Source organism: Ornithodoros turicata, chromosome 5, assembly GCF_037126465.1.
Source record: "Ornithodoros turicata isolate Travis chromosome 5, ASM3712646v1, whole genome shotgun sequence".
Taxonomy (NCBI): domain Eukaryota; kingdom Metazoa; phylum Arthropoda; class Arachnida; order Ixodida; family Argasidae; genus Ornithodoros; species Ornithodoros turicata.
In genome coordinates, this window is record NC_088205.1 from 34,768,612 (window position 1) to 34,792,115 (window position 23,504).

The window sequence follows — 23,504 nt, forward strand, 5'->3', positions numbered from 1 at the left end:
GTCTGTCTGCGTCTGCTTCGGATAGTTTGAAATCGCATGTTATGAAAACAAGCGACGCACAGGAAAATACGGTTGTTGTCCGGCGGCATTTCAGAAATGCCAGCAGGTGGCTCGGATTATACCTTCTCATCATCTGCCCACAGTACGTGCAAAGTGCTTCTGTGTTTATGGAGCAGTGGTGTTTCTAGTGCTGCGCTGAACGATTCGTCGGAGTCGTCGACTTTTTATTGACATTTAAGCAGTGGCGTAGCCACGGGGGGGCTAGGGGGGGCCCGAGCCCCCCCTACCTGCCACGGACCGACCCACACAAATCGTGCAAATCCGAGAACATAATATATGGGGGGGACCAGTGTGACTATCGCGAAAGTTCTTGCAGTTCATGGCGTCTATCTAAGAAGCACTCTTGAATGGTTTTCAAAGTATGAGCTTTTCAAAATACTTCCAATCTTGTGACACCACTTCATTGGTCATGACAGCCTATACATGTAATCGTACTGTGAACGTCTAAACCAACTATTTTCGTTCCCTTTTTTAATCCTCAGTTTGCACTGTGCACAAGTATGTGTGTGTTGTCGACACAGGATCAGCGGGGGGGGGGGGGCGAGTTTTCGTATCGAGCCCCCCCTACCTTTGAGGTCTGGCTACGCCACTGCATTTAAGTGATTCGATAATTTAGTTACCTGTTGAAATATTATTTTGCGCGTTGATATGTCTTCTGTTTATAACATCTATTCTGTGTATTTTCTTCTTTGCCACATGTTTACATGAGAAAAATAAAGTTAGGACCAGGAGGCGCGAGAAGCCCGCTCTTCGTGCACTTCCTGGTTATCACGAGATCGAGTACAGACGTGTCTCTGATTCTTCCACGAAAGGAACGATGCTGTGATATTACCGCTAGCTGCAACACCGAATGCGTATCTGCAACAAAGGTTATGGGCCCAGACTGGAGTGGAGCAGCGGTCAGCATCCTTGAATGAACGTCCCTGCAGGTGTTCTTAATCGTTCCAAATGGCGGAAGGCTTCGAAAAGTTCGAAAGGTTAGAAGGAGCCAACTACCCCACTTGGCGGTTCAAGATCACAGTATACTTGAAAGCAAAGGGCTTTTGGGATGTCATCGAAGGTGATCAACCGAACAGGGAAGAAGAGTTGGCAGCCTGGGCAAAGAAGGATCGAGAGGCACTCAACGCAATAGTGCAGACCTTATCTACAAGCCAGGCATGCTACGTCATTAATCAAGTTACGGCGAAAGGCGCATGGTTGAAGCTCCAAGAAGCCAACCGAGGTCGTGTCCTGGAGCGAAAAATGACACTGAAGCGGGACCTGAATGGAATCAAGTGGACGAAGGACGAGAATGCAGTTCAGTATATGCAACGAGTTGAAGCTCTCGGCGAACAGCTTCGAGCCCTGGGTGAAGCCATCGAGGATGCAGAGATAGCATCAATAGCTATCCGAGGACTACCGAGGGGCTACCATGGCGTAGCGCGGGCCTTCGACGTGTGCGCTTTGGCAGATCTCACAACGGAAAAAGTGAGGTATGCATTAGCACAAGAGGAGAACCGTCAGAACGGTTACGGGGCCGAAGCGGCTCACAAAGCAAGGGTCACACCTGGAAGAGGAAGTGGCGGAAAGAACAGTCTGCAATGCTTCAGGTGTGGAATGCTGGGGCACATGGCTCGACGTTGTCCGGCGGCAAACAATGCGGGTCGTGGATCCGGAGGCAAGGAATGGAACGACACCGGGTTTCGTCGAAATCAGCCCAGGGGAAGACACAATGCAAGGCTGGCATCAGTGGGGGACGCTCATGCTGACGCATCATCTCATGATGAACAAAAGGAAGGTTCGTCTACATCATACGCCTTTGGGGCGAAGGAGTCAAGTTGCAGGAGCGCAACATGGAACGGATGGTCAGTGGACTCCGGAGCTAGTAGTCACATGACAGGCTCTCGCACTTTACTGAGCGAATTTCGTGACCAAAACGAAACGGCGGTTACGTTAGCGGATGGCAACACGATCCAGTCTCAAGGGGTTGGAAAGGTCACATTCGAGGTCACAGCCGAAGGAGTAACGAATATACTCACAGCAAAAGATGTCCTCTACGTTCCCGGGATGGAAGACAACCTGCTTTCGGTATCGAAACTCACGGAAAATGGAATGCACGTAATGTTCAGCGGTGATCATTGCAAGGTCTACTCCGATCGAAAACTTGTGTTTGACGCTGTCAAGGAAGGAGGCATTTACAGGTTGTATGCCGAAGTTACTTCGCCCATTCATCAAGCTCGTACAGCGTGGCTGGATCCAACGATATTATGGCACCGCCGCATGGGTCATCTGAATACGCAAGACCTGCTACGAATGTCTGATAGAGGAATGGTTCGAGGAATGCAGAAGTTAAGGGATGTAAATGAACAATGCCCTGAGTGCATCAAGGGAAAACATTCGAGAGATCCATTCAAGCCGTCGGTTGACAAACCAGAAAGTGAACTCCTTGAGTTATTGCACGTCGACGTATGCGGACCCTTCCCAGTCCAGTCTATTGGAGGAAGCCGTTTTTTTCTTGTAGTAGTCGATGGCTACAGCCGTCGGGTAACAGTACGTTTCCTCAAGCACAAGAGCGAAGTGATTGACAGCCTCACAGAGTATATACAGCAGGCCGAAGTTCAGAGTGGCAGACACGTAAGAAGAGTACGAACGGATAATGGAGGAGAGTTCACGAACCAGCACCTAGAGGATTTCTTCAAGAAAAAAGGCATAGTGCATTAGGTGACAGTCCCGTACTCACCAGCGCAAAATGGCGTGGCGGAACGGACGAATAGAACGCTAGTTGAAACCGCCAGGACTCTCTTGGAGGACGCTAATTTGCCCCTGGAATTCTGGGCAGAGGCAGTAAACACGGCAGCATACGTGCGCAACAGATGCAGTAAGCCTGTTCTGTCCGGAGGAGTTCCAGAGGCAATGTACACAGGAAGGACACAGTCTGTCCGCTACTTTCGGGTTTTCGGGTGCATGACATGGGTTTGGATCCCCGACCGCTACAGATCCAAGTTAAGCGCCAAGAGCAAAGAAGCTATTTTCGTTGGATATTGCGAAAATATCAAGGGATACAGGCTCTACGACCCTGTACAGAAAAGGATCTTCATCAGCAGAGACGTACGATTTTTGGAGGACCAAAAGGGATCTATGTTGTTAGCACAGCCCAAGAACAAAGACAACTACGACGAAATGGTTTACGTCAACGTAAATAGTACTGCGAGAGATGATCAACAGCGGCTTCAGCAGAGAGAAGGCAATGAAGCCAACGATAATGTCGAAAATGAACCGAGAGACGTCAATGATAATGAACAAAGCGCTTCAGTCGACCGTCAAGGGAGTGACTCCTCAGTTCAGGATAGATCTCCAGACGAAACAAGTGGGAGCGACGAGAACGACATACAACAAGTTTTGTTTCGGCACACATCCACAAGGGTTAGCAGACCACCAGACCGGCTACAGGTGGATCCAACCAAGAAGAGCTATTGTGAGATAGCAGCAGTAAAAGAACAGCTCGAGGAACCGAAAACATACAGCGAAGCAATATCGTCGCCTCAACGGATTCAGTGGGAGGGAGCTATGGAAGAAGAGATGGCTTCCCACAAACAGATGAATACTTGGACTCTTACTCCCAGAACACCAAATATGAAAGTAGTAAAGTCCAAGTGGGTGTACAAAATCAAGCAGAATGCTGCTGGCGAGATAGAGAAGTTCAAGGCTCGTGTCGTAGCCGTCGGGTGTTCACAAACACAAGGCATTGACTATTTCGAGACTTTCTCGCCCGTTGTGAAGCTTACCAGTTTGCGCGTACTTCTCGCAATTGCAAACGAGGAAAACATGGTGATGCGTCAGCTAGACGTGAAAACCGCTTACCTACATGGAGTATTAGAAGAAGTCGTCTACATGGAGCAACCACCAGGATTTTGCGAGAACGGTAATCAAGTATGTAGGCTGAATAAGGCTTTGTACGGGTTAAAGCAATCTGGACGGACATGGTACAAGACCCTGGATGCTATACTTCAAGAACAAGGGTACAAGCGTCTAGAAAGTGACAGGTGCGTTTTTATTCACACGAGAGGAGCCGAGACGGTTATCCTAGGGGTCTACGTTGACGATATGTTAATGGTAGCCACCAGTCGACTGGCAATGGAGAATGCCATCAAGGCTCTCAAGAAAAAAATTGAGTTGAAGGGCCTGGGAGAACCAAGGTACATTCTTGTATTGGATTGGAAGTAAATCGGGACGAGGAACAACGGAAGGTTACTATTAGTCAGAGGAAGTACACTCAAGAAATGTTGCGACGCTTCAAAATGGACGATTGTAAGCCGATCAGTACACCTATGGAGCCGAGCCAGATCAAGCAAGATGATTCACAAGCAACTGCGGCAACTGGAGCGCCAGGTCAGCTACCCTACCAATGTCTGATCGGGAGCCTCATGTACTTAGTACAGGGCACAAGGCCCGACATCGCATTTGCCGTGAATTACTTGAGCCAGTATAACAAGAATTACACAGTACAGCACTGGAGGATGGCAAAACGAGTACTGCGTTACTTAAAAGGGACACAAAATGCAACAATAACATACAATGCGTGCGGAAAGCCAATCGTCGGATTCTCTGACGCAAGTTGGAATGAAACCAGTACAGGAAAGTCAAGGAGCGCATACGTTTTTTCAATGTCGCAAGGAGCAATAAGCTGGAAGTCTGTCAAGCAACCAACGGTAGCGCTCTCAACTAGCGAGGCAGAGTACGTCGCGCTAACAGAAGCCATGAAGGAAGGTACCTGGTTGCAGACTTTCTTGAAAGAACTTAATTTCCAGAAATACGGCGGTAAAGGAATGCTGCTGATGTGCGATAACGAGTCAGCAATCAAGATGATGGAAAATCCCGTACAGCATCAACGTTCAAAGCATATCGGTTTAAAATACCTCTATATCAGAGAACAAGTCGAAAACCGAAATTTCGTGATCCAGTACCTGCCGACGGGAGACATGATTGCAGATGGGCTCACCAAGGCGGTACCAAAACAGAAGAACTTGCTGTGTTCAAAGGGATGTGGTTTGATCTTTTAACTATTAACTGTCTGTTGGTGACTTTACGACATTCAACGCGAGTGGGAGTGTGTTGAAATATTATTTTGCGCGTTGATATGTCTTCTGTTTATAACATTTATTCTGTGTATTTTCTTCTTTGCCACATGTTTACATGAGAAAAATAAAGTTAGGACCAGGAGGCGCGAGAAGCCCGCTCTTCGTGCACTTCCTGGTTATCACGAGATCGAGTACAGACGTGTCTCTGATTCTTCCACGAAAGGAACGATGCTGTGATATTACCGCTAGCTGCAACACCGAATGCGTATCTGCAACATTACCCAGATAACACAAAGTTTCCTGGGGACGTCCACATAATGTTCTAACGTCCGCAGTCCAGAAATGTTTGTCCCTGTGAGGGACCGCGGACGAATTTCTCGGGACCTACTCCGTAAATCCACCGAAGCTCCGTCGTCGGAGGAACATCGGATGACAGCACGTGGGGTTTCACTGCTCCCATTGCAACCGCAACGGCCACTGAAGCGCCAGCTGACCGGAGACGATTATGAATGTTCGCGAGAGAAAAGAAATGTCTGTCTTTTTTTACTCCACCTTTTTTGCCATTCAAAGCTGTCAGAAAAGTAGATGAAGTACGAATATTAACCGAAACCGGTATATATGGAACTCATTGCATACGCAAATATCGCTGATTGGCACAACTCCACTGAGAGGCGGGAAACACCATTTCCTTTGTTTGCAGTGTCGTCCATGTTGGATGTTTCGGGTGGCTGTTGAAAGTGTCGTGAAAATCACATAAAGATGGATGGAGAAGCTATGTTGTACTATTTATAAACATCAGCATGAGTCGCACTTTTAGTCTGAAGCGTTAATTTACTTCACTTTTTAATTTACTCCGGAAAGCCCCGGTCTTCGTCCTCCCCTGTAAACTGGGTAGCCTGCTCAGGAGGTTAGCACGAGAGTGAGTAATGAGGAGACTAGACCAATTTCAGAGGTGATAGTTACATTTAAAGCGGCATCGACAACCATTATACCATGGTCTAAAGCACACTAGAATAAGTAAGCCTTCATTGCCGTGAAATGGCCGGCAGTCGATGCTTTGGGTGCCAATGTTCACCTACGCATTTGGAAATTCCATGTATACATTACGCTCATTTCACTTTTAGGTTGCTTGGCACCTGAAACCGCGGAAAAAGCTCGCAACGAAGGGACCCTAAAGGAAGTAGAGAAAGCTGCACAGTCCTGGCTGCATCATGCCCCAGAATCATACAGGAAACAGCAGGCTAGAGAAAACATGGAAAATGTAGATCATCTGTGATACTTCCAGTGGGACAACATCCAGTCAGAGCCACACTGCTCTAACCTGATTCAAGCTTCAAAAAAGTAACTCGTGGATTATACAAGAATGAAACCGATAGGACCTGGTTGGTTGGCGGTTGGCGTGTTTTTGCATTCTGTGTAATTAGCTAATTAGTCAAAATAATTAATACATTTTTAAAGGTGCATTTAAGCGACTTGGTTGCACTTACGAAGTTTTAGGTCGCCTTTCTAAACATCTGATTCGAATGCTTGGAACACACTTCCTGTTGGCGCCGCCTTTTATTTCTATGTTAAACAAGAAAGTCCGCAACACAGAGAAGTAGCACATGACAACGCACCTACTTTTGGGACAGTTACTTTCAAACACACTGTGACTGACGTTTTTACCACTATCACAAACCTCCACAGGCTCCTGCGTGCATCATCACACATAAAAAGCTGCTGATGAGATGCAGTTCAGCCGCCATCCATGTTGGTGCCTTGACACTTGAACAAGGCTGCCAGTCAAGCCTAGGGCCGAAATTTGTACACACGCTTGGGCGTTTTCGGAGACAACCTGCAGCTTTGTAATTACAACATAGGCACTCTTAACAGTTCATTATTTTACTTAATTGGCTAATTAGGCAGAATACGAAAAGTGCGCCTACGTGCGCAACACTGTTGCCGAACAAATTCTGTTGGCTTCGTTCTTGTATTATGCACACTCTTTTTAAGTTACGTGAGGCATCATGTATACTTCACACTGTGATGAAGACATGTTCAGGCAGAGCATTTTGACAGTTGTGTGCTACCACATGCAAACGGTTTAGAGGGGAGTTCTTAGGCGTCATTGTTAAGGTGTACGCTTGCATCTCAACTACCAAGATCACAATGTTGTAGTTGTAAGGCGTGTTACGTGTGAGGGGTGCATAACAAAAGGTCAACCTGACAACATATACTTCCATGTATCAACACCGTGTCGACGCCACTGAGAGGCAACTTAACTTTCTTCATGGCAGCTACATTATTTGAAGCAAGAACAAAAGCAAAGCCAATATGAGGCAGTAGGTACGAGTGGGTGAGATTTAACAAAGGTCACATGAATAGATTAGCTGCCATCACTGCCAGTGGTATTGACAGCGTGGTAGTTCAAGAGAAAAGTAATTACTGGAAATTTTCTACAGACCTGGAGTATACACGTTTTGTCTGGTGCATCGGAATTGCAGAAATTGTATTGTAACCTAGAGGTTCGCCATCTCATTAAAGCAGATTCAGTTCATGCTTAGGTAGTGCACAAAGACGCATCACACCATACATAATGATGCTTGCATTCACAAGTTTTGATTTTATGGGGGTGGACTTAAAGTTGCTGAAAGTCATTTTGTCCTCTTTTAAATGCTAGTGTAGCGGCCGCTGGCTGCTTTATGGGTGTCATCACCATCGCCAAGAGCTTGGGCGAGACGCTGATGACCTTGAGCTCGCGCAGGGAGCATGAGTTCGGTCTTGGAATCTGGACCCACCGTATGCGGGCCCACTTTGCTATTCATTAAACGCTTGGTTTTTGCTCGGACGTTACACTTGGTGGCAGCGGTGGGATGACGGCCCCGGATGCAGCCTGCCCTCAACAATTTCTCCTGCCCGACACGTGCTCGGGGGACGGCGATTTCGACTCTTGGGAGAAGCACTTCTCCGCTTGCGCTGCAGCTAATTCGTGGTCTGATGAAAGGAAGTTGCTGGTTTTGCCGGCGCGGCTATGTGGTCGGGCTCAAAGGATTTACGATCATCTCACGACGACTGAAAAAGAAACGTACTCGAATCTGCGTGCGGCTTTGTCCGCTAAGTGTTCTCCTTCTGCTCTGCGCATATTGGCGGCAGCCAATTTTCGCGCCCGCGTTCATCGTGGTGAAGAGGCCCTCGACACCTTCGGGTACGATCTTTTCGACCTCTACGACAAGGCGTACCCAGACTCGTCGGCGGCAATGCGAGACACCATGGTCAGGGATCAGTTCGTTCTCGGACTCGAACGTGAGACGCGTGATAAAGTCACGTCCGCCAATCCCGCCACGTTTTCTGACGCCCTCCAAGCCGCCGCCCGCGTCATCGCCCTCCGCTAGCTTCCTGGTCCGCTGTCAACTGCTGCAACCACAAGCCTGCCTCCCACGAGTTCTTCCGCATCTCGACAGCCGGTCCAGCGCGACGCCGACACCATGGAAGCTCTCGCAAGCGCAGTCGCGGCGTTGAGCCAGAGGGTCGACGCCTTGTGCACCTCACGTCAGCCTCTGTCCCGCTGGCGGGACGCCACACCCAGCTCTGCCTGTTAGGACTGTGGCGATCACGGCCACTTCGCCCGGTCATGCCCACGCCGCTCACGGCGACAGCCTGCACAGCGACGTGGCGGCGATCGCTTCCCACGGCCCTCGTCGGAAAACTAAATGGCGTCCCCAGCACGGCCTCGCTCGGGACGCCGCCGCAGCAGGCCCCATATGCGCATCACGTTTTGGTCACCGTTTCCGGAAGCGTTGAAGGCATGCCTGTGCGTATGCTACTGGACTCTGGGTCTAGCGTCACCATAGTGAATTCCGCCGTTTGGGGCATGATGCCGTCCAAACACTCAATCTCGTCTTGCGGAAGCCCCCAGCACGTTGTCGACCTTAACACCAACCCGCTTGACATCACAGGAGTCTTCTATATGAAGATATCTGTGCCCGGAACCACTACAATTCATCCCGTCTATGTCGTCCGTGGCATCTTGCATGAGTGTATCCTCGGCTGCGACTTTCTGGTTCAACACCGCTGCGCCATCGACTTTGCCTCCCGTACCCTCAAGACTTGCCTCGGCTCATTAGCCCCCAGCCCATTACCCTCACCCTTGCAGCGACTTCTGTTCTTCGCCCCCATTCCCAGCGCTTCTTGGACGCACGTACCCAGCATACCTCGACCATCCCGCTCTCTGGTCCCGCCGTCGTTGACCCCAGACCAGACCTGTTCCAGAAGAAACAAGTCTTGGCTACTTTCTCCCTGTCTGATGCCCACCACAGTGTTTCCGTGCTTGTCAGCAATCCCTCCTCCGAAGCCCTCACCCTTTACAAGGGTGCGACCCTGGCCAGCCTTCATCTACTCCATCAGCACTTCCCCGAGTACGTCCTCGCAGATCACACCTCCAAACCTACCCCTTCCTCCCCGCTCACCGCAGCCGCTGCTAACTCCCGTCGCCCTTGGCGTCGGGAAGACTTGACGCTCTCTGTCCAATGCACCCAAGACTTAGTGCCGCGCCATCGCAACTCTCTACTTGACCTTATTTACGCATTCGAAGATATCGTATCTCAGGGTGACTGGGATCTCGGACGGACGTCTTTAACCCGTCATACTATCGACACCCAAGATGCCCCTCCCATTAAACAGCGGCCTCGCCGAATGCCGCCTAATGGACGGGACACCGTGGACGAGAAAATATCAGCCATGATGGACATGGACGTCATTCAACCTTCCGACAGGCCTTTGTTCATTCCCAATTGTCCTAGTCCGCAAAAAAGATGGTACGCTTCGTTTCTGCGTGGATTACCGTCGGCTCAACGCTGTCACCCGCAAAGACGCGTTTCCCTTTCCGCGAATCGACGATACCATAGATCTCCTCAACGGCGCCACGTATTTCAGCACTCTCGACCTTGCTTCGGGATACTGGCAAGTAGAAATGGACGCGGAGTCACGCCAGAAGACCGCGTTCACCACCCACGCGGGTCTCTTCGAATTCAATGTCCTTTCTTTCGGACTTTGCAACGCGCCTTCAACATTCCAGCGCCTTATGCAGCACGTTATCGGGGACCTTCCATTCTCTCTGTGTTACCTCGATGACATAATCATATTCAGCAAGACATCCGAGGAACACCTTCAAAATCTCAGTATAGTTTTTGACCGCCTCCGTGGCACCAACCTCAAAATTAAGCTGCAGAAATGCAACTTCTTTTGTCAGAAGGTTCTCTATCTCGGACATGAAGTTGGTCCCGATGGCGTTCACACCGACAAGGCCAAGACCGCCAAGGTTCTAAACTGGCCTCCACCGTCCACTGCTGATGACCTGCGATCTTTTCTTGGGCTCGCCTCGTATTATCGCAAGTTCATCCGAGACTTCGCGACCTTAGCTGCTCCTCTTCACCGCCTTCTTGAGAAGGGAGTTACGTTCACTTGGTCCGCGGACCGTGATGGCGACTTCAATCGTATAAAGGAGCTCCTCACCTCTACTGGCGTTCCCCGATTTCTCGCTGCCTTTTATACTCGACACCGATGCCAGCGACAAGGGCATCGGCGCTGTCCCCTCTCAAAAACAGGGTGGTCAGGAACGAGACATAGCTTTCGGGAGCCGGGCGTTAACCAAGACGGAGCGCAAGTACAGCGTAACTCGGAAGGAGCTCCTCGCACTCGTGTACTTTACACGCTTCTTTCGTCACTACCTCCATGGGAACAAGTTCTTGTGCAGAACGGACCATAGCGCGTTACAGTGGCTGCGTAATTTCAGGAAACCCGAAGGCCAAGTTGCACGCTGGCTCGAGCAGTTGAGCGAGTTCGACTTCGACGTGGTACATCGGCCCGGCAAACAACAAGGCAACGCAGACGCCTTGTCTCGAATGCACACCGCATTTCTCTCCACTGCGTTACCCGCGCTCTCCTGTACCGATCTTCGGGGCCGTCAGCTGGCCGACCCCGTCCTGTCCGCCGTCATCGGGGCACTCTCCTCTCCATCCGCGGCACCGCCTCTCCACCCACAGGCTCGCCAGTACCTACGCTGCAGACGACACCTACGCCTGGTGGACGGGTGTTTAGCATGGACACGAAATTCTGGCACGTCACCGGTCCCAGTAGTGCCAGCGTCCCTGGTCCCGGAAATTCTTCAACTGTGCAACAACTGCCCATATGGCGGCCATCTTGGTCGACGCAAGAGGGTTCTCGCGAAGGTTCAGCAGCGATTCTTCTGGGTCGGCGTGGCGTCTGCCGTGTCTGATTGGTGCGCCAAATGCATGAAATGCTCTTCCAGGAAACCACCCGCAGCCAAGCCCCGAGCACCCCTAGTGACGGAAACCAGCACTTCTCCGTTCCAGCGAATTGCCCTTCATTTCCTAGGTCCACTACCGCAAACGGACCGTGGCCACAGGTATACCCTTGTTGTCTCCGACTACTGTACTCACTGGGTGGAGGCCTTTCCCATGTCGTCACAACGCAGCGACGCCATTGCCACTTGCCTCATCGACCACTTCTTCTCCCGCTTCGGGCTCCCGGGTTCAATCCATTCTGACCAGGGACGATCGTTCGAGAGCGCAGTCTTCCGCGACATGTGCTCAATTCTGGGTATTACGAAGACTAGAACGACCGCCTACCACCCTCAGTCAGATGGCCTCGTCGAACGTTTTAACCGCACCCTCTTGGCTATGCTGAGTGCTTACGTGGACGAGAACCAACGAGATTGGGACACCTACGTACCGATGATAATGATGGCATATCGTTCTAGCGTGCACGACTCCACGGGATACTCTCCCTACTACCTTTTGTTCGGCCGCGAGCCCGTGCTACCGGTGGATGGCATTGTCGACGCGTTCCACCACGCTCACCCTGCAGCACCCGCCGACGTGGAGGCTATTCGACGATCCCTGCAAGCAGTACGTCAAGCAGCAATATTCAATGATGTCCGGAGCAAAACCCAGCAGAAGACAAACTATGACCGCACGACGGCCGAGGTGAAGTACTCCGAAGCAGACACTGTTTTGCTCCACAGCCCAGCTGTGCCGCAGGGACAGTCTGCCAAGCTTCGGTTACCATGGCAAGGGCCGTACACCATTCTCAAGAAGTTGCCCAACAATGTCTACCACTCACAGCACGCCGAGCATCGTAGGAAGCGTCCCGTCGTCCATCACAATCGCCTGAAACCCTATCCGGTTGAGTCTCCGGACTGCACTGCAGACCGCTCGTTGGCTCCGCTGGCTCACCCTTCCTCACCGCACACCGTCCCGCTCCGCGACGGGAGTTCCGATTGTGACGTTACGCTACCCTGTCATACTGAGCGCCTTGGGGGTACTCCACCCAATTTGTCCCACGAAGAAAACCTGGCTCTGCAGTGCTTGGACGATACTCAAGATCATGAAACGCCAGTCCCACACCACACCACTCCTTCGACCGCGCTGGATGACGGGACACACCCTGTGCTGAGCGGCGTCGACCCCGACTCTGCAAGCTCCGACGGTCGTCTGTCTGGGGATGTGCCCGAACTGCTAAGCAACGTCGACCCCGACTACGGAAGCTCTGACAAAAGTATCTCTGAGGATAGTTCTGAAGTCGGAGCCCCTGAAGATCAATCCGATGACTCCCACGGGAGTCCCGACCGTCGCTGTGGACCAATGCGTTTACGCCCAAGGGCGACCCTGCGACAGCCTCAACGATACCAGGCGAACACTGCTGACAAGTTCGCGGGACGCGAAGGCTCTTCTGTTGGAGGGGATAGTGTAGCGGCCGCTGGCTGCTTTAGGGGTGTCATCACCATCGCCAAGAGCTTGGGCGAGACGCTGATGACCTTGAGCTCGAGCAGGGAGCTCTGAGTTCGGTCTTGGAATCTGGACCCACCGTATGCGGGGCCACTTTGCTATTCATTAAACGCTTGGTTTTTGCTCGGACGTTACACTAGCATTATGATTTCTTTTTTGACCCGTCTACATCAAACTTGCACTGTGATACCACGTTTATGGCATACTTTTATTTGTTTTGTGCGCTGCTAGCATGGGTAGTTTCTCTTACGCAGTTATACTTTGGTGAAGTCTGCACCAAACTTGTGATGTGATACCACATATACAACAAGTTCATTTTTGCTTCTCAGCAGCCAGCATGGGCCATCAATGTAGATTACTTTCTGGCATCCTCTGTTTTCTCTTATGTTTGTGTCTGTTGTTTGTTGGCTCAAGTAGCGACCTACAAGCTTTTTATGGTACAAAATATTTTTGTATTGTGTTCACAGCGATCAGTCGTTTGCGTGCTCATGGATACGTTCTCCATGCGAGAGGTGTTGCCAATATGTTTTGTAGTATCTTGAACTAGTCTGGTGTTTATCCATATACATTGCTAGTAAAAAAGTGTGTCCACTGCTAGAAAAGTCTTCCGTCATTCCAGTGCTATTCTTGAAGAAGTGCAATTGTTGTATTTGAAAGTATTTTCATTTATGGAGTAAAGTCATGCTGCAACTAGTCTAATAAATTACATTATTTTGATATGCTGTGTCTCACCGTGTCACGTGTACGAAGTGCAAAAAACTCACATCTTGTTTAAAATAGAACGATATGTAGCGCTTTTCAACCTAAAGCCTAAATATGTATAGGAGCAAAAAAAAAAAAAAAAAACATTAGTGGGGTATAAAAGAAGGTGCGACACATCCATTGCAAGTCCTGTCTTGCTCCCTATATGATCCCTCATCACATCCCTGGAACCTCCCTAAAACGTACTTCGGAGTTTCACTGGAGGTTAATACGGACTGGTGTCGAACGAAATGATGCGGTCCCAGGGACGTCCGCGCAGTCCGAAGACGGATGTCCCAGGGACGTCCCTCGGACAGGCTTGTGTTATCTGGGTTGCTGATGATGAGTTGGTGTAGCGTAGTATTCTGCAGGGGAGTTACTGACGTACAAGATTTACATTTACCAGCAACGATAACGCCATCAGGAACGCTAATTCAAGAAACATTGCCCCGAACAAGTGCGGGCTTTCGTTAAGAAAACAGATATACATTCAGTAAAATAAAATATTACTTCACAACACTTAGATTCTGGTAATGTCTTCTAGTTGTGGATGCTATATATATGCATGTCAGTGAGCCAGAAAATCTCGGATCATCATATGTATGGACATTATTTAAATTATCTAGTACCTCAGTCAGACTGTCTTCATCTGACTGATCTTTTGTTACAATATATGGGCATACAACTCATATAGCATGAAAGACTACATACTATCCATTTGGTCATAATATAATTTGACAAAGTTAATGTGGTCCGTTCGTGCATAGTTTCTGAAAGTTGTTACAGAGTCCATTTTTATTACCTCAGTATGATCATTTGCAAACAGATTGTACTTGCTGCTTCACACATGTGTGATGGAAAGTAACAGAATAAGGAATTTCCTTCATGTATGAGGATCATCCAACAAAAGTTCCTCTGCTGTGAACAAAATAATAAATCTATAGCATAACATTGAAAAAACTTATGTACAGATTAGAGCTCAACGTTACTCCCTAATATAGTCACCTTATTTAGCTGAACATTTTTGATACTGTGATACCAAGTATTCAAGACGTTGTCTGTGCCATGCTATGTCCTGTTTACAAAGTGAGGCATTCACTTTGCATTTCACCTGATCAATTTGTGTTTCATGATCACTTGCGAATTGGTGACTGCCGAGGGGCGCTTTGAGAGGAAGATGGAACAGCAAATTGGGCAAATTTTCATTGAAGTAGGAATCATCACCTTGAGCATGAGGAGAACGAAGTATACAGGAAGCTCACGAAAAGGAAAATAACGGCTAGTGACCATTGCTCTGAGGTGGAAGAAGAAGAAGAAAATCGGGTTTGTGAGTCTCCTGGCCTCACTCGCCCCCTCTCACATATCACACCTCATTGTAACCTGGATTCCAGGCCATTGTGGGCTCCCGCTCAACGAGGCCGCTGACACCCTGGCGAAGATGGCCCTGTCCGGCCCCGTGCTTCCTATCCTCCCGCCGGTTGCTGCCGTTGTCCGTGCCCGTTACAAACGCTATCTATCCCTTGCTTGGCCTCCTCCCCGCCTCGGCTATGAACACCTCTCTTTTGCTTGGAACCCGCGCTATTGCCGCTCTCGACGTGCAGAAGTCTGTCTGACGCGTCTTCGGTGTCTTGCCCTCCCGCTTAACTTTTACCTCCATCGCAGTGGGGTGCAACCTTCCCCAGGGTGTCCTGAATGCGGTCACGACGAAACCCTCCAACATTTTGTTCTCGACTGTAGTACCTACTGCCGCCTTCGCCTACAGTCCCTCACCCTTCCACTGTTAAGGTTTAGCGTGCCTCTCTCACTATGCACATTACTCTCGTTCGGTGCGTCCCATACCGGAAAATGGAATCCCGTCATCGCAGATAATCTCATCTCATTCGTTGCCGGCTCCAACCGGTTCTAGCCCTTAGTGTCACTGTCACACTCATATCATACTGAATTAGCCCTGGCCAATCTCCCTTGCGGATCGCGGCCATCTTTCTGGGGAGAAGAAGAAGAAGAAGTATAGTTCATTCTCCTCATGCTCAAGGTGTTGCTTCCTACTTCAACGTTGTACCAGCTCGCCTGTGTACTTTTTCTCTCTTTGGCAAATTTCCAGATGAATTTCTGGAACAAATCCCGAGTCTTTCAAGACGAGTGCAGACAGCGTTGACGTGGTACGCCACACCCTTCCAAGTCCTGTGCTTTTTTGTTTCATTGTAGTTTGAAGCTTACCCAGGATCTCGCAGTACATCTGCATTTACTGTGATTGTGCGTGTGAGATAATCTACAAGTTGCACACAACGATAGTCCTAAAACACTGTCGGCATAGCCTTTCCAGACGAAAACGAGAGTTTGACCTCCTTCAGAATGCTTTCACTGGGCACCCACCATGACTTCCTATGGTATTTTGTCTCAGCACTTGCATAATGCACCCACGTTTCATTAATAATAATTGTTCCAAGAAATTCGTTTTGACCGTCTTGATACCATTGAAGGAAAATTCAAGATGCATTCATTAGTGCTCTTTACGAACGTTACCGAGCAAATGTGGCCCCCATCTCGCATAACTTTCGTTGACCAAGCTGAAGGAAATTTGTTCCCATCAGAATCAGAGTGCAGTACCAGTAACCCGCCAGTCTCCGTTAACAATTCTCGGAATTTCAGGAAAGAAACGTTGTTTCGTGGTGTTATAGCTGATCTTCCACTGTACTGTTCATTGTGCAGATTTTCACGACCCTGTATAGAGGACACACCATTTCAATGCCTGTAAAGTGTTTTGTATAAACAGGTGTTAACTGTCAGTGGATATTCTCTAAAGCACTCTTTTTTCTTTAAGGAAAAGTAGGATAGCTCTTACTTACTAGGATAGTCAGACGTACTTGGAAATATTACATCCATACTTGAATGCCTGACACATAGGTGAACGGCACTCCATTAACCAACGTCTGCAGTGCCGGGATGTCACACCCAACTACTACACCATTCAGTTTGTCCTAGTGGTGTTTCCTTTGAATAACAAATATCGGGAAACTTATTTTTGGATGACCCTCCTAATTCCAGTTCTCTTTCTGCATTTGGCTACATTTTTTTAGATTTCTTGTGACGACTCTTGTGGACAGATACCAGCATGGAAGACTTAAGAATAATTGGGGTTTACATTGCGAGAGAACTGAGATCAAGAGCGACGCTACAGCAGTCGGTCTGTGGATTGCCCACCTGAGTGTCCTTAAATGTGCAATGAAAGCTCACCACACAACACACCGTATGTAATGTCCCTTGCGGAAGATGGCATGTCTAAGCAACTTGCATCCTGGCACTAAGTTGCTGGTGTTTTTGGCCGGGTTCGAACCGGCGATCTCGGGATCAGAAGGCGAACACACTACAGACTCAGCCACCAAGGCCGGTTCACGGACAACTTGAACAACACAATTATGTTAACACTGCCATCTGATGATGATGGTGATTGGGAGTTTAATGGCGCATTGACAACAAAGATCATAATGCGCCATAAACTGAGGTATGATTGAGACGGTGGTGATGTTATGGTTATTTAAGAGTAAACACGATGACTAATAAAAGATGAGTGTATACGTGTAAGACTACAGAAGGCTAATAACGCCAACGTCTCTCAGGAAATCAAAGACGCTTCTAGAAGGGACGAGAGCCTCGTCACCAAGCAATAGGGCTGGGTGAAGAGGTAAGAAGTATTTATAAAATACCTTGAAGTGATGTTTGCGATGCGATGGATTTCATGATGTGTGCATGTGATGAGTATGTGTACAACAGACAGGAGCTGACCACAGTGCGCACACTGAGGTGGCTCCTCTCCTCGAAGTAAGAACCCGTGTGTAAGGTGCGTATGGCCCATACGTAACCTTGCTCGTAAAGTGCACAACAGGCGGTTTTCCAACCGGTCTCCTGTATCCTGAATGTGAGGTTTAATTAAGTGGAGCTTGTTATTTGCTTGTGTGTTCCAAAAGGCTTGCCACATTCTGTGCAGTGATTTCTTGAGTGCGGATCTCATGACTTGCACGGACATCTCAAAAGGCGTGATGTCATTTTGGAGAGCAGCTGCAGCTGCTTGATCTGCTAACTCATTGCCTTTGATGCCCACGTGGCTGGGCACCCAGCATACGATGAGGGAGTACCCCTTTGTTGTTATCAAACTGGCTAAAGTAGTTGCTCGCTGCACAAGAAAGTTCTTTGTTGTGTGCTGACTACAAATTGCGTTAATGGAACTCAAGGAGTATGTATATATAACAGATGACCTTATGGAATCTTGAAGAATGTAGTTGAGAGCCAAGATAACGGTGTAAACCTCGGCAGTAAAAATTGATGCAAATGTTTTTATACGATGAGACCTTGTGTGCGCGCCACAAATCATGGCACAAGTCACTCCTGCACTAGACTTGGACCCATCTGTGTAAATCTCAGTATGGTTATCAAAGCTGTCTTTCAAGTGTGCAAACTCTTGTTGAAGTACTGATGAGGCACTGTCTTGTTTTTTGTATTTTGCCAAAGAGATGTCAGACCTTGGAGGTGGTTCCCAGGGTGGGAGCTTTCTGCTACATTCTACAACTTGTAGGTCACAGGACGAGAAACCGTGGCAATCAAACTCTGATGCAATTCGGAAAGAGAATGGAGGTACGACAGAGGGCTTGTTAATGAACAGCTGTTTAAAGCGTGTGTGCAGCGCGTACGACGTACCGAGGTAAGAACGCAGTCTTTTCAATGAGCATTCCTTCGATTCAACATATAGACTATAGTCTAAATCGTTTTACACCTTAAAGGGTGTAAACCAAAATGTTCATGGCGCACACCTTTTAAGGTGTATTTTAACACCCTCATGGCAATTGGGGTGTAAAGGGTGTAATGCCGAATAAAACTGTTGGGTTTCTGGCAATATGCTGGTAACTGTGTTTTCACAATTACCAGCATATTGCGTATAATCACATTGAGGTCCATATATGTATGCACATCAAGGTGATTAAATATGTGTGTAAACATGCACAGCCGACATACAGACAATCATGTATGGCGTGGCAGCTGTGCATAGCAGTGAAGCATGGCAGCTGTATATAGCTTTTCGTGAAACTGTAGACCTTCTCATGAGCAGGCACCTCCCCCATATGCGTGTTCATTACTTAGAACGCTGCATTTATTCGCTTCTTCAAGGCTTTACAGTGTTGTACCCACAAATATCTAACCCTTCTAAAATGCATTACGTTGTTCATTATTCGTGACTCATCAGGATGTTTGGTCCTTTCCTATCTGTATGGTTGTACGCGTTTCGAAGGGAAACACCAGCATTTTAAAGATGTTGCTAGAAAAAATTGACATTTTAAGAACATAACCCTTTCATTAGCAAGAAGGCATCAATTTTATCAAATGCATGTGTGGTCGCAGCCCTTCATGAGAAATGCCACATCTACTGATGGTTCCAAGGAGATACTACTTCAACATGCCCCAGAAGCAATTCAGAGTTACATTCATGACCGTGATATTCATGCAGAATCTATAGTCTATGTGAAAAGTGCAGTTGATAATGATAACATATTTGCTGTTGGCTTGCCAAAGAATCTTCCGAGGAGGACTTACCCGTGTTCATTGAGATTGCAGGCATACATGTTATTAACTCTGATACCATTTTTCTCATACAAACATTAACTACAGTTGAGTATGATGAGCACTATCATGTATTTGTTCTGTCTTGCAATGAGGAGCAACGTGTTTTGAGATCTTCTAAATCTGCATGCATTACCAGATTGTAGACGTGTTGTAAATCCAGGGCATGCACTTTTGTAATGTAACTTTCTGTTCCCTGTAGTTGTATATATTTACTTTTGTTCATGTGAACGAAAACAAACATACTCCCTTTCTACACCCTGGCGACACACTATCACCATATTTCACCTGAGGGTGTAGTACACCATTGTTACACCCTCAGGAACTTCCAAAACAAAGTTATAGGGTGTGAAAGGGGTGTGATCGTTGTTAATACACCTATTTTACACCTTTAAAGGTGTGAAACGATTTAGAGTGTATGTACTGGAGACGTTCGGAAGGCGCCAAGCACGAGCCTGAGCCCCTGGTGATGGACAGGGTCCAGGGCTTTCAACACCGACTCTCGAGCAGAACCGTAGACAAAGGACCCATAATCCATTTTGGAACGAATACATGCAGTATACACTTGGTGAAGTATTTCCTGGTCTGCACCCCAAGATCTGTGAGAAATGATTTTTAAAATGTTTAGTGACTTGACACACTTTATCTTTAGGTTTTGGATATGAGCCTTGAAGGTCAGCTTCGAGTCGAAAGTAATGCCAAGAAATTTGGCTTCTGGTTGAACAAGGATATCTCGTCGGTTAAGCTGCAGCGTAGGTGGTGAAAACAGTCCTCGAATCCTAGAGAAATGGACACACACAGTTTTCTTAGCTGAGAATTTAAATCCATTTGATGAAGACCACTTGGCCATATTGTTGATGGCCACCTGCGTCTGTCGTTCGCATATTGACAGGTTCGTGGAGCAACAAGATATTTGAATGTCATCCACGTACAAGGAGAAAGATATGGAGGGTGGGATGACATTGGTCACAGAGTTGATTTTCACAATAAATAAAACAACACTGAGAACGGATCCCTGCGGGACACCATTCTCTTGTACGAATGGGCGGGATAGAGTGGTTCCCAGTCGCACTCTAAAGGATCTGTGCTCTAGGAAGTTTGAAATGCATCTAAGGAGTCTGCCCTCCACGCCAAAAGAGTAAAGATCCTGCAGAATACCGTGTCGCCACGCGGTGTCATATGCTTTCTCTAAATCAAAGAAAACGGATAAGCAATGTTGTCTTCTGACGAAGGCTTCACGGATAGTTGTTTCTAGCCGAACAAGGTGATCCATAGTGGAGCACCCTGTTCGAAAACCACATTGAAATTCAGAAAGGCATTTATTTTCTTCCAGATGATAAACCAGCCGGTAACTGACCATTCGCTCAAACGTCTTCCCAATACAACTCGTAAGGGCGATAGGTCTGTAACTGGCTGGATTCGATGCTTCCTTTCTTGGCTTGAGAAGGGGAATGACAGTCGCAGTCTTCCATAATAATGGTAACGTTCCCTCTGCCCAAACGCGGTTAAAGAAAAGGAGCAACAATTTTTTTGAGTCATCAGACAAGTGGCACAGCATAGAGTAGGTTACTCTGTCTGGGCCTGGGGTACTGGCTTTAGCAGCGAATAGGGATCGCTGAAGCTCCACCATCGTGAACAGCTGATTGTACACGTACTCATCACCACCACTCATTGGAATTTTTCGTTTCTCAGCGTTTCTTTTTACTCTAAGAAATTCGGGACTGTAATGGGATGAATCAGAGATGCATTCAAAATGTTGTCCGAGCGCATCCGCCTGTTCTTGTAGGCTTCCGCACACCAGCCCGTTGACTTCTAAAAGAGGGATTGTATAACTGCGGTGTTCTCCTCTGATTTTGCGAAGTCTGTCCCACACTACTTTGGATGGGGTACTGGGAGATAGAGAAGACACGAAGTTGTGCCAAGATGACCGCTTTGCTTGTTTCCGCGTCCATCTGGCCTTGGCTCTCGCCTTTTTAAACAAAAGAAGATTTTGTGATGTGGGGTACCTCCGAAACGCACGATTTTGAAGTTTACGAGTTTCCTTGTGCTCGCTGTTCCACCATGGCTTCGGTCGTTTCGGTAGACGACCGGAAGTCTGGGGAATGGATTGCTGCATCGAGGATGACGTTGGTAATTACATTGTTGGCCTCTTCAATCGTCATCCTCTCCACAGGGATTAACGATAGGTCACATTTTTTAGAGAAAGCATTCCAGTCAGCATGTTGGAGCTTCCATCTAGGGGGGCATGCTGTCAGACTATTGACTGCACACATATATTTCAGGATCACTGGAAAGTGATCACTCCCAAGTGGGTTTTCTTCCACGCTCCATTCTATATCTTGATATAGACATGGACTGCAAAGTGATAAATCTAAGACCGAGAAAGACTGACTTGAACAGTGGACGTGGACAGAGAGATGGACAAGCAAGACAGATGGAGGTTGATAACAAGACCCTTTCCCACATTTTCCCTCGGCCGTCGGTTCTTGTACTGCCCGAAAGCGGATTGTGGGCATTAAAGTCGCCTAAGAGTATAAATGGAGTTGGAAGTTGGCTGATTACGTGTTCTATATCTTTCTGTGCAAAACTTCCTGATGGTGGCAAATAGACCGAGCAGATGGTGACAATTCGGTCCAGACACATCTGCACGGCTACGGCTTCCAAGTCTGTAACCAAGTGGACTTCTTTAGACGGAACAGTTCCTCGTGTCACGCCGCCAGATGCGCGAGTGGCGTCTGTTCGATCTCTTCGAAATACATTGTGTCTACGAATTGGATTTGCTGTGTGTGTGTGTTTAAATATGTTTCTTGGAGGCAGAAACATGCTGCATTGTACTTGTCGAACAGATCGTTAATGTCGTCTAAGTTAGAAAGTAAACCACGGCAGTTCCACTGGAGGAAGTGGTTCATAACGGGCACACTAAAAAGGAGGAAAAGAAAGCGCAGCACTTGGTGACACCTACTAGAAAAGACTTGTACCATTTAGGGGGGTTGGACCCTTCGCTGGGGTTGTTTCTGTTGTTCATTCCCTTTGAAACTCCTTCCTCGTCCTTTTTCTCGTTTTTCCTTCCCTTGTGAAGGAATGGTGGGGAGGCTCGACGATGACTTCTGCGACATGCAGTCGTCATCGTCGACCTCCGTACTTTGGGTGCCTTTTTGGGAAGGGGTTTTTACGACCCCGTCCCAACCTGACTGTGTGCCATCGACCTTAGAGGAGGGCGTGGCTGTTTCTTTGTGGCCAGTTGAACGGCTGGCCTCCGTCACGGCAGAAGACACCGGGGTGTCTCCAGCCTTCTGAGGTTGGGGAGTGTAGAGTGGGGACTCAGAACCCGAAAAACAGGTCTGTGTCTCCACGGACTTCCTCGGTGGCGCCACTCCCCTACGCACCACGTCGGAAAAACTTCCTTTCTTCCTGAACTCGAGCTGTGCTCGTGCTGCTTTGTAGTTTAAGCTCTGTTCTGTTTTTATTTTCAATATTTCTTTTTCTTCTTTCCACCGTGGGCAGGACCGAGAATAGACCGGGTGGTGTCCCCCCTCACAGTTAGCACAGTGGAAGTCTTTTGTGCACGACTTAGGAATATGTTCTTTGCCAGAACATCTGGGACACACCAACTGTCCTCGACAGACTTGGGAGCTGTGCCCAAACCGCTGGCACTTGAATCAGCGACGAGGATTTGGAATAAATGGCTTGACATGGCAATTGACATAACCGGCTTTGATAGTAGAAGGAAGTGTGTGCAGCTTAAACGACAGGATGATATGCTTGGTCGGGATCTCCTTGCCATCTCTCCGCATAATTATACGTTTGGCAGAGACGACGCCTTGCTCTCTCAAGCCCTCTTCGATTTCAGTTTCGCTGCATTCGATTAACTCTTCTTCGGAAATTACTCCCTTAACGGTGTTCAGTGTTCGGTGTGTTGTAACTGAGATAGGTATCTCCCCGATGTTCTTTAGAGTTTGCAGTGCTATACTTTGTTCTTTGTTGTTGACCTCCACCTGAATGTCTCCTGAGCTGAGTTTCTTGGCCTGAAACGACTTTCCTATTTCGTGTTCGAGTGCCCTAGCAACAAGGAAAGGAGATACTTTTGACAGTTGTCTAGCCTCGTCATCGGAGTGGAGAACCAGGAACTTGGCAAACCAAGGTTCCGGACAACTTAGATCAAAGAAATTCAACATTTGTTCTTCGGTGCGGCTCCTCTTCAGGCGCCGATCGGATTTTTTTGAGCTGATTTTGTCCATAAGAAGAATAAATG